Source organism: Leguminivora glycinivorella, chromosome Z (genome assembly GCF_023078275.1).
Source record: "Leguminivora glycinivorella isolate SPB_JAAS2020 chromosome Z, LegGlyc_1.1, whole genome shotgun sequence".
Lineage (NCBI taxonomy): Eukaryota > Metazoa > Arthropoda > Insecta > Lepidoptera > Tortricidae > Leguminivora > Leguminivora glycinivorella.
This window is the reverse complement of record NC_062998.1, coordinates 14,394,481-14,407,826: the sequence shown is the minus strand read 5'-3', so window position 1 is coordinate 14,407,826 and position 13,346 is coordinate 14,394,481. Positions and strand designations below refer to the sequence as shown.

At 36.1% G+C, this 13,346-nt stretch overlaps 1 protein-coding gene and 1 long non-coding RNA gene across 12 annotated transcripts in view; both read left to right on the top strand.

Annotated features, from left to right (window-relative positions):
• Nucleotides 1-13,346, top strand: part of LOC125240915 (regulating synaptic membrane exocytosis protein 2) — a 169,244-nt gene that overhangs the window by 62,165 nt on the left and 93,733 nt on the right. The window lies entirely within an intron of this gene.
• Nucleotides 3,755-6,460, top strand: LOC125240935. The gene is made up of 5 exons (XR_007178695.1): nt 3,755-3,970; nt 4,078-4,222; nt 4,437-4,707; nt 5,418-5,614; nt 6,157-6,460. It is a non-coding gene; the product is annotated as an uncharacterized LOC125240935 (long non-coding RNA).

The window sequence follows — 13,346 nt, the reverse complement described above, 5'->3', positions numbered from 1 at the left end:
GCAGCAGCGGGGAAGGGCAATGACCTCTCTCGACATTCGACAAACCGCATGTTGTGTACAAAACGCCAAAATTTATTTCAACTGTGCGCATCACGCTATTTAATGCTAAGCCTGAAAGGGTTGTATTTGATAAGACTACTAGAGTAACAATTTTAACTTAATATACCTATTTTCCACATGCGTCAGTAAATAATTTAATTTATAAATAATAAATTTAGTATACATCGTGGAATCTACTACTACTACTGCCAAATAAAATAATGCGATTTATCATCTAAGTACTTTAGACTTATATTTAAGCGTGTCACTCACTATGCAGGTAGCTGAGCGCTTATCTTTCAATATGAATCCACATACATAAAATATATATAATTCAATGAGCTAACACACGCGCCGCCGATTATTCATATTTTATTTTGAAGTACATGTGGGGATCGACGTTGGTACTATAACACTTAGTGTTAATTGTATGTAATAAATAAATTGAAATTTGAACGACTTTAAATAATTTCCACATAAATATAACATTCATGAATATCTTGTTCATATGAAATGAATAAGTACCACTATTAAAATTATCACTTTCAGATAATAGCACTAATCTAAAATTACAAATATAAACACATTCTAAATAAACAATTTGGACACTTACTTGTAGTCTTCAAGTCTATTTTACCAAGATACCTTCTCGCCAGTCTCCAACCTCTCAATCTTGTACCTCAAGTCCGCTTCTTACTTAAACTCCTGATGTGTTCCTTCAACGATTCCTAGTCGAATGACTCTACCCAAACCTCAGATGTGAACACCTCAACGTTCCCTCGTCGAATGATCCCCTCTGTTCTGCCCGCGCCGTTTTATACACATATTCCTTAGCCCCGCCTACCTTAGGGTGACCAAATTGTGTGTTGTCCTGAATCAGAATAAAATAAAATAATGTCCGTACATAAATATTTGTGGAAATGCAATTTGATATAAATCGACTCCTTTCAACTTAGTATTAAGTCTATCTACGTTTGTAATTTAAAAAATGGATAACAATTAAAAAATAATAATCTTTTAGCATAACTACTATAGGTATTTCTTCCCATTTATTTGACCATAATTTAATCCTTTTAATATATACAATAACAATATTTCAGTTGATAGAATATTTCGTAATTTTTTCTTACTTTACCGAAAATCACATAGACTCGTTAAATTCAAGGGGAATTCCGCCATTTCCCTAACGTGTGGTCTTCTTAAAAAGGCAAATAGTGCCTATTAAGCCGATTGTGCCAGTCTCGCCGGAAGCGCCTATTGTGCCGGTTGTCCCCATTGCGCCCGTTTTTAATTCCGAGAATTTCTATTTTTAATTTATTGGAATTCTATTTCGTATGTAAGTTGTTTTCGTTTTATTTATTTGCAATTTTTAAGTTTTTATCTCTGTATGCATTTGTTTCTAAGCACAATTATTATAGGTATATCTTATGATTTGAACCGAGGACTGTGTGGTCCGTTACATCTGCCCCTTTTATTTTCGTTTGATTCAAAATAACATTTTGTGTTAAACGAAAATAACCAATAAAATAATTCAGTTATTGAAATTTTCAATTTCCCATTTTCGTAGTTGTGGTGAATAAAAGTGACCAATACTCAAAAGAACCTCACTGATCCAGCACGAATTATGAACTTAATGGTTACCCAGACACATGAGTCAAATTGCCACCAGCCAGAATTTTCATTCCAGTAAAAGCATTTGGTTGTGAATCAAATGTACCCTAATGGTAAAATCCTTGCACCTTCATATAGGTTGGTTAGTCACATTGTCCGACAGGTAACCCGCTATCTCCATTGTACAGATATTATGAACTTACAAAGATCTCTTCACTAGAAAGAAAAAGCCTTTCTATTCTCAGGTAGCCACTGACAACTGTTCTCCCCATAGTTCAAGGAACCAGTCCACAACTCAATACTAATCAATAATTTTCCTCCTTTCTCGGCATAATGTCCTATGTATAATTATAAGAGTAATCAGACAATCAATGTTTTAATCAAATCAACAATTTTATAAATATGATTCCATGTTAAGTCACATTTTTTTTTTTTATATATGCCAGACAAAATTATCTGATTTATCCCATAAAGACACAGGGTGTGTGTTTAGTTCGTTTGTTAGCGGCATGTAGAGTATGTTGTTACCAAAAGAATGTACCTGTAAAAGGTATAAATTATTTATCCTAACACCTAACTCTTTTGGTATCAAGTTTGGGAGAACCCTTTCCCCATTTCGAAATTCCAATAACTGCCGTCACTATTCTCAGACTTGCAAACACGAAGAAACCCTTCCTATCTTCAGATAACACTTCATCCATTCATCTAGCTAATTCCTCTCTTCTTTCTATTATGCTAATCTCATTTATACTACTCGTTCAGATTTCATCCTTCCTCATGCGCTCAATTTCACTGTTTCTGACATACCTGCAAGTCTACTTAGATAATGACAGTAAAAATAATATATAATATCATAATTAAAAAGCTCTCCCTTTTTCTTGTTGCTATTTCAATTTTTCAAATTGATCAGAAATTAAAAATAATAAACATAGGTACTTATATCGTAAGTACAGAGACTATGTTATTTTTTACTTTATGAATCACCTTATGCAATCACGTCTTACATTTAACTTTCGCATTAACCCTATACAAACGGCACGCAAAACTGCAAAATATTGTATGTGATGCCAATTACCGTTAAGTATTAATTACTTACTTTTTTTTAACCTATAGTTCAAGACGCAAAGTTAAATCATGGAAGATGATACTGCTAAGAATTCTCCTTTTGTAAGTAGGAAAAATAATACAAGTACCTAACTTGTTACGCCTGACTGCTCTGATAACATCTTCTAACTCTATGACATAACTATCTTCTAGTATTATCGTTACAAACATACACACATACATACATACTGACCTATCATTAGCTTATTAACATTAGGCGGGCCTTATGCTTGTTTGCCACCGACGTATTACATAAAAAAGATGGAAAGACACATGAGTGAAAGTTTCCAAACATGACGAAATATAAGACTTGGTTGCACATAATAATGTACGTACTATTTTTCTAAATAAATGATTGCAACGATTGTTGCATTGTTATTCAACGATGGTAACATGGCTAAAGTACCGTACACCGACATCTACAGATCCAACTGAAATCTTACTTTGTTTCGTAAACGATTGAACAAGAATTACGTTTCGAACAGTATGCGAGCGAAACCGCGGGCAAAAGCTAGTAAATCCTGTACTACTACGCATTACCTATTTATGTCATTTTATAACTAATATGGTTCTACGATCCGTTATTTAGCAAAACATAGAAAGTTTGAAATTTGGTGTTCTTCAACTGACCTTTTAATTTGTCATAGTATACTAAATGTCTAAACAAAGTTTTACTTTAAAAATATTTTTTTTTTCCTTAATGAAATTCCACAAAATATATTATTTATATGAGTCATGGATGTTTTCCATGTATACAGCATGTTTTTATCCATTCAAATAGGCATATCGTCGCTTAGCACCCACAGCACAAAATTTGATAGGTTTGGGGCTAAGTTGAACTGTGTAAGATGTCCCCAATATTTATTTATTTATTTCATATTTATATAAAAAAAAAACATTAAGATTGAATGTAAACGTCAAATCACTGTCTCTATTTTATTATTCTACAATTCGTTACACATAGTCTGCAGAGCCCCATTCATACTGCATAAATTTTAGTCGCATCCGGTCCGTCAAATGTCTTATGATCTATAGAGCCCTTTTGATTTTTCTATGGCAACATTTGCTATGCTGACGTCATTGCCACGTCATTACTGTCAGTCAGACAGAAATAAAAGAAAAATGGATGCCGTTCAGACGTACACGCATTATTTGGAACTGAAAATTACGTAATTTATCGACCTGCTGGCTTGTATTTGTTATAAATCATAAAAAAGTGAGTAATACATTAACTAAGTAATGATATATGTTGTTAGTAATGTGGTAAATACAACACAAAATGTGTATAACGAATGTAATAAATAAATGCTTGTTTGGTTTTAGATTATGGAAAACATCATGAACAATAATGAAACAAACCGAACCTTTAGCTACAATAATAAAATGACCCCATGACGCCAGTGGAACTACGTGGTTTTCTTTCATGATGATTTGATGATACCATAATGGAATTAGCCAAGTTTTCGCCGTAAGTAATAATGTATTTAACTTGTCCATCACAAAGCAGTTCATAGTTTAGTTTAAACCTTGACTTGCTAAAATGGTAAAATGTTTTCCAATAGAGAGATTGTCTAATTCCTATAGCGCACTACAATAACATTCTAATTCTGGTCTTAGAGATGGAGAATTTTAGTAAGCCTACAACTTCCTATTTCTTATGTCCGCCTATTTACATGTTTCAGGTATTGGGTGCTAGATGCCCCTTGGAGTTAAGCCCCAGTGCCACTATACTACCTTACCAGTTATGTGTGGGTGTTGTAGTCCTAAGACACCCCGGAGGTACAAAGGGCCTTCACAAACTCACGCCACGCCTTCCTATCTTCAGCAACCCTCGTGACCTCGCTCCACCAGCTCAAACCTGCCAGTCGCAGCTCATTTTTCGACGGACCGCTTCCATGAGTAGACAAGGCACCGACGATCACGGATTGCATCACCTGTACTGCTTCGTAATATGTAAGTTACACTTTTAATGTCTAATGATTCTGTAATCTGTTAACTAATCTCACCTAGTGTTAATAAAATTATTTGTATGCCTTGAATTATAAGGTACGGGTTCGAACCGCGACCCATTGTCCTTGAGAACTGTCATCTGATATTTGCCAGTTGCTTTTGAGTGAAGGAAATCATCGTGAGGAAACCAGACTAATTTCAATAAGACTTATTGAAAATTAGTGCCTACGCCAAATCCTGGAATTAGCTGTCAAGCAGACTCCATGCTTCCATGAGCCGTGGCAAACACCGGAATGATGCAAGGAGGTTGAATGAATTTTAAAGTTTGACCAAGCAATGTTGGTTTTAAGCAAAAATTGTATAAATGAAGAATGTAAGCATTACCGAATGTCAATAATAAGAATCATGCTTAGTTTGTAATCAAGTAGGCCTGTACAAAAATGCCCCTTCAATTTTTATTTATTTATTTAACTTTTATGTTGTTGTTAAGTCAATTATTTCTCTTTTATTCTATTTGGCTAAACTTTATTTCGATAATAGTTTAGTATGATAGAATTTGAAATTTATCCCGTAATTAAAATAGACCCTAATTAATAAAATGATCAAATACCTATTTAGTTATAAAATCTCTACCAATCTTATTCTTATAACTTATGCTTATAACTAGGACTTATTTCCTACTTAATTAATAAATATTTTCTTAAATTTTCCAGAGCATGCTGAACAATACTGCCATTATACTAGGATCAACGTCCTGCCCCTTCCCCGGCTGTGTACAAATTGGAACTCCATTTGCATGCCCCTTTGACTGAGCAATGTGTGTATGTGCTCGAAACACATTCACTTGCAACAGAATGACTCCCAGGCTGACCTGGCTCAGCTCCTGTATGTCTGTTCTACATAGACAATGGTAAAATGCTTTATTTATTTATTTATTATTCTTTGATTTACTCTAGGGTAAATAATATTATTTGCTCTTATTCCTGATTCTAGAGGTAATAATAGCAAGTCTACTACAGACTGACTCCATTTGTTCATCCAAACTATTATACTGTGCACTATATTTGGCACAAACACTATATAGCTCTATTTTATAGTATACTAGATTTACTCTAATCACAATCTATTGATAAATATTTTAAAAAGCTTGCTCTTGGCAATTATGCTTTCCTATTGTAACCTCAGGTTATATTGTAGACTACTCCATAACTGATATATTTACTAGCTACATGCTACCTAAAGAGCTGAAATTTTATAAAACCAATAAGTGGGATGACAATACAATATTACAATATCATTGAAAGCCAACTTCATGAAGATGTCTTGACAAACAATGCAATTCATTATATGACTTGTTGACCTGTATGTATAAAAAAGGAATGCACATCCAATAGTGGAATTGCATTCTAAATGTTTTAACTGAAATGTATTTACCCTTCATTTTTGTTCCAGGTTTCAATGAAAGAGTTAAAATTCTTCTCCATGTACAATCACTTCTAACGCCTACACTGACTACACCAAATATGATCATCACTCAACGTGTCTCACATCAAGATACTTTTCAAAAGTCATCGAGAAGAGGAACATAATATCTTTTTTCCCATTGTTGCCTGAATAATCCTAACTAAAAGTTACTTCTCTATTCTATTTTTCCTGCATGGAGTGGCGCTTTTCCGTCTAATGGAAACGATATGAACATATATGCTCTGGGTTTTTTTTTTTTGTGCACCTTTCCAATATTACTAATAAAGCATTTTGTGGGTGTTTCATTTACCACCTTCCTTCATAATTTTGCTAGTGTGTGATTCACCATATCCCTAATTATTAAATGCAATAGCTACTGCAATCTGTTCACTGATGGGAATCATTTCATGTTAACACAGCTTTGAATACTATCTTAAATAATGACTCAGACTGACTGTCAATAAAAATATTCCTAGCTATAAGCTTGCCTGAGGTTAATGAATGGTGTGCCTAACTCCTTAACTTGAGTACACTTAAGTACTATGCTTAAATTCTAGATTGTATGTTCTAAATTCTAGACGTTCTCGTCAATAAGCTACTTGATTGTTTGTCTCTTTCAAGTAATTATAATTTGTTCACACTTCAGTGGAAGACAACTAATCCTTAGTTGTTAGTAAGTATGAAAATAGCTCATTGCTACTAGTTTCCCTATGATTATGAATACTATTATTTATTTTACTCTTTATTTATTTTCTTTCTTAGGCTAGGCTGTTTATAATATGAATATAAAAGTAAAATACAAAAACACATACAAAACAATATAAAACACATATAAACACATTATAAAAAACCTAACCTAGGGTGCCGCCAGCAGCGGGGCAGGGCCCAAGCTGCCGGTGGTTAGGGCTGCAGAGAGAGGAACCGTCGAACTATCCGTGCTGTGTCCAAGATCACCGCCTTCTGCATCTGGCCCTTGATCCAGCCACCTAGCGAGAGTCTCTTAAGATGTTGGTCGAGACTCTTCGCTATGAGACCGTTCGCTGAAACGACTATCGGAACAATGATCGTTGATTCAACATCCCACATGGCGGTTATCTCGTGAGCCAAGTCTAGGTACTTACTGGACTTGTCCTTCTCGGCTTTCACGAGATTCTCATCATGGGGGATGGTGATGTCAACGAGCACTGCCCGGCGTTGCAGTCGATCCATTATCACAATGTCAGGCTTATTGGCTACAATAGTCCTGTCAGTGATAATAGATCGATCCCAATAGAGCGTGGCACGACCATTTTCAAGAACTGGCGCAGGCAAGTACTTGTAGTACGGTACTTCGCGGTCCACAAGGCCGTATTGAAGAGCAAGTTGCTGGTGAATAATCCTGGCTACGAGATTATGTCTGTGCAGGTACTCGCCGTTAGCAAGATGAGAACAACCGGAAATGATATGCCTGAGTGACTCTCCGGGACGGCGGCATGCCCGACAAATGTCGACCGTACCGTCCTTCAGGATATATTTCCGGTAGTTGTTCGTCATCATAACTTCGTCCGCAATTGCACAGGCAAAACCCTCGGTTTCTCCGAAGAGGTCCCCGAATCGTAACCAGTTCACCGATGCGAGCAGATCTACATCGGGTCCCGTGAGGGCCTTGTAGAACCGCCCGTGTAGCTGCTTGCTCTCCCATACCGCCTTGCGGTCCGCAGTACTTAGTACCACAGGTTTGCGCCAGTTCTGTTTCGCCAAGGAGAGCGGCGTGAGGTTTCCGTCCACTGCCACCACATCACGATGCATCCCGCACTCGTTGTTAAGGAAGTAATTCCTGAGATTGTACACCTCACGGTTGTGGAGATCTTTGGCGTTTAGGAAGCCTCGACCTCCGCACTTCCGTGGGATGTACAATCTCATAACAGACGAGCGCGGGTGTAACATACGGTGTGTGGTAAGCAGTGAGCGGACCCTCCGATCCAGGGCGTCCAGCTCAGTCTGGGTCCACCGTAGTATGCCAAAGGAGTATATGAGTAGAGGCATTACCCAGGCGTTAAAGGCGCGCACTTTGTTGCCTCCTGACAAAAGACTGTTAAGGACTTTTGTCAGCCGACTGAAAAAGCGCTCCTTCACCGACCGTCTAATGCCAACATCCTCAATACCCAACGACTGTGACATACCAAGGTACTTATAGGTTTCTGATTCAGAGATAGATCTGAACGACATCGTCTCAGAAAGTTGTAAATTTTCTGAATTTACAACCTCCCCCGCTGCACATGCATGACCGCACACTTATCGACACCAAACTCCATTCTGATGGCGGTACTGAAAACTTCTGTGGTTTTCAATAGCACCATCAGGTCTTGGGTGTTCGGTGCAAATAGTTTGAGATCGTCCATGTACAGAAGGTGAGAGATGACTTCACCCTCTCTCCGAAGCCGGCAACCTAGCCCAGAATCCTTCAGCAGCGTGCTGAGGGGATTCAGAGCTAGGCAGAACCATAATGGACTCAAACTGTCACCCTGGAATATTCCTCGCTCAATCCTTATGAAGTCCTGCGGGCCAGGGGGGCCATCCCTGCCTCCTGGTTGACGAAGGACTGTGGTCCACTGCCTCATACATGCAGCCAGGAAGGATATTAAAGCTGCATCAAGTTTATACAGCTCCAATACCCTTCTCAGCCATGAATGAGGCACCGAATCATAGGCCTTCTTATAGTCAATCCAAGCGGCCGAAATGGCCCTCTTGTTCCGCCGAACTTGTTATTTATTTTATTGTTAATCTCATTATTAACAACTTAAGATTAAACAACCTCTATTTGTCAGTATAATCACAGCTACAATAGATATTTCACAGCTTAACGCTTCTCTAGATCAATCATCATTTTATTTCCTAGTTTTTCTGTAGCTGATAACAACTTATCACTAATCATTGATAACACGGAAAAGGGGCGAGAAGATAGTGAGGTAAGAGTGAACATGATGGTGTTCTTGCTGTCAAAGTGACATTTCTTACCATGATATGCGACACTGACACATGAAGAATAGATTTTGACAAAATGTACTTAATCAAGTCTGTGTATCGCATACTGTCATTAATTTAGCTTATTCTGTTTCTTATAAGAACATGCCAATACTAGCAACTTGTACATGACATACATACATACTACATGCCAAATCTAGTTAGAAATCAATTCCTACAGAGGCCCACAGAGCAAAGTACCTAAAATACTAGCAGTATTTCCTTGCTCATTTCTACTTAATTTAGTGAGACTGGCAGATATATTATAACCAACAGAACGGAAAATCTTGATTCACTAAACAGTAAAAGTTTCCCTTAACATAAAACATGTACAACGTTTTAATATTAAATTATTTTGATGTATCTAAGTATTTATAATCTTCCATGATATCGTTTTAAAGAACCCTCGACACAAAATTACCACAAGACAGTCGATCTGTGCGTAATTGCTTTCAGTAACGACTAATTTGTTTTAGTACAAAACTTTCCCAGTAGATAAATATAACCGATACCATTGAGGTTTTATTTTTGCTATAATCTCTTCATTATCGCAACAGAATAAATATTAGCTAGAAAACGAATAACTTTTCTAAAATTACCATTCCGATTGAATTGTTTCACTGACAGCTGGTTTGACATTTTTACAATAGCCTCAAATACTTTCTTCTATCCCCGGTGTTGCCCCGGTGTCCCTAGTCGATGACAGTTTTCTGCACGTGTTATCTCTTATCAGTCTGTACGCACGTTGTTGATCGATAATTATGTTATTGTTTACATACAATACCATGTGCACACGCGATTCCAATTATCGTATAAAGCCGCGTCCTAAGTTCGTAACGGGTAACGTTTATAAGTTTAGTTTATGCTAGAAGCGCAAACTGTCATTAGTTCTTTGAATAGTGAATTAAAGTGAAATAAAAATCTAATTAGATAAGTGATAAGCCTACAATGGTTTTAAAATTACACAGCTATAAGTGAGTGAAATGTGTTGTGCAAAGTGCAATGTTTCTGTTTCAATATCGGATTATAACTTTGTTTAAAAATCCAGGTTAGTGACCTTAAACTTACAAAACATACTTCAAAATGAAACGTATCTTAGAAAACTATCAATAGCTTGATTGCCCCTTAGACTATTACGTAGTGGTTAATAAGAATAGACGAATGATACAAAATTAAAATAAAGTTTCAGCATGAAGGATAGCAAGTTCCCAAAAAGGATATCTCATTCACAGCAACACTTTGTGACAACATGTCACTTGAATATGCTAACAATTGGACATATTTAGGGTCTATTACATCCTGCGTCACGGACTAACACTTTATAACACCCCGCTACCCCTTTTAATTAATTACCCTTTTTATTACCTAACTTACTTAACTTAAGTCTAAATTGTTAGCCCTAATTAAAACAATACACTATTAAAAATTGGCCATTAAAACAAATACTGTGATCGTCTAGTAAATGGTAGGACCCCGTAGTTGTGCGTAATAATCCAGATTCTTTTTACCTTTAGGAACTTGCTATTAGGGTTAAATTAAAGTTGTTATAAAATAAGGCAGTAATATATTCACTTGAGGTATAATAAGCAGAGTGAACGACATTTGTGAAAGAATTTAGTGCGTTGAGATAAGAGTGTGTGAGAAGGGTAAAATTGTGTAAGGAATATAAATACAGGAAAAATATTAAAAATATATACAAGACATTATTTAAAATGGGGTTAATTGCTTCCGACCCACGAGTCCCTTATACGTAGGAATAATAGGTGTATAATATAATATAGCCTATTATAAAGACCTCGCTCGAGCATATGGACAAACCAGGTTGCTGGTTCAATTTATGTTTTATCAAACATTGAACAAATGGGTTCCTTAGAACAAAAGTAAACTGATGTAAAGTGTCTTTGCACTACTTAAAAATGTACTACCATAGTAGTAGATATCAAATAATTAGTCAAGGACCCTTTAATCCCGGTATAATTTTATATGTTTTGGGATGTTTCTGCAACCAAGTCCTCTACCGTCAGGATGAAAGCTGCTCTGCCTACTCCTGGTCTATCAAGGAAACAGAATATCTATTTTGATACCCATTATTGGGCCTATTCATTGACCTTCTTTTGATACTAAGACAAATACTTCATTGAACTAGCCTTTCGAACGACAAATCCCTAGACTCACACGCCATCCCATATATATTTTGGTTCGGCCTTAGCCATCGAAAGTTGTCCAAGATCCCAAAGTATAAATTCTATATGCGTGCAATTTCCCACGTTCCGAGTATAGTGGTCCATTGCTTGACATCGTGTTTCACTAGTCAATGCTAGAATTGTTTGATTTCCCAGACAACATTATCGTTAACCATATTATGAAAATGGAATGATGATTCCAAAGTCTGCCAATCTCGAGGCCAGTGTCAATGATTCAACTTTTGTGAACAATCTTATTTTTATATCAATGATTCTCCTTGATAGCGACAGGATCCTAACATCCATAGATGTCCTATGCCTCCCTAGTATTTAGTATTAGTATTAATTCCCACAAGTTATCCTTTAATTCTAATAAAGTTTACATGTTATGAACAATAAATAAAGTTATTAATCCTACTTTCATTGAAATAGCAAGATTATCTTACTTAGGAATGAGACAATAGTATGGAAATCCTTCTAATCACCCAAAGAGATTCTAGCTAATAGAATGTGTATGTACATAAAGTAAATATGTGTAATATTTTATGTATCTATTTTGTTACATGTAGTAGTCGTATTAGAGATACTCAGATCCTAATTTTAATTAATAATATTCCAAATTAACCGTTAGTGTTAATTGTATGTAATAAATAAATTGAAATTTGAACGACTTTAAATAATTTCCACATAAATATAACATTCATGAATATCTTGTTCATATGAAATGAATAAGTACCACTATTAAAATTATCACTTTCAGATAATAGCACTAATCTAAAATTACAAATATAAACACATTCTAAATAAACAATTTGGACACTTACTTGTAGTCTTCAAGTCTATTTTACCAAGATACCTTCTCGCCAGTCTCCAACCTCTCAATCTTGTACCTCAAGTCCGCTTCTTACTTAAACTCCTGATGTGTTCCTTCAACGATTCCTAGTCGAATGACTCTACCCAAACCTCAGATGTGAACACCTCAACGTTCCCTCGTCGAATGATCCCCTCTGTTCTGCCCGCGCCGTTTTATACACATATTCCTTAGCCCCGCCTACCTTAGGGTGACCAAATTGTGTGTTGTCCTGAATCAGAATAAAATAAAATAATGTCCGTACATAAATATTTGTGGAAATGCAATTTGATATAAATCGACTCCTTTCAACTTAGTATTAAGTCTATCTACGTTTGTAATTTAAAAAATGGATAACAATTAAAAAATAATAATCTTTTAGCATAACTACTATAGGTATTTCTTCCCATTTATTTGACCATAATTTAATCCTTTTAATATATACAATAACAATATTTCAGTTGATAGAATATTTCGTAATTTTTTCTTACTTTACCGAAAATCACATAGACTCGTTAAATTCAAGGGGAATTCCGCCATTTCCCTAACGTGTGGTCTTCTTAAAAAGGCAAATAGTGCCTATTAAGCCGATTGTGCCAGTCTCGCCGGAAGCGCCTATTGTGCCGGTTGTCCCCATTGCGCCCGTTTTTAATTCCGAGAATTTCTATTTTTAATTTATTGGAATTCTATTTCGTATGTAAGTTGTTTTCGTTTTATTTATTTGCAATTTTTAAGTTTTTATCTCTGTATGCATTTGTTTCTAAGCACAATTATTATAGGTATATCTTATGATTTGAACCGAGGACTGTGTGGTCCGTTACACGTTACGAGATCACATTATATCGTAAAATGGTGAGGAATTTATATGTAGAAAATACAGGATTATAAATCAAATACAGGATGTACTTTTTATAACCGGCAATATTTAACGTGGTGAAGTCATATAACTGATATCGAATACAAAACACTAAACGCCCAATGGACTTGCCTCGCGTGACGTCACGTAGTGTTTTTAGGGTTCCGTAGTCAACTAGGAACCCTTATAGTTTCGCCATGTCTGTCTGTCTGTCTGTCCGTCTGTCCGTCCGTCCGTCCGTCCGTCCGTCCGTCCGCGGATAATCTCAGTAACCGTAAGCACTAGA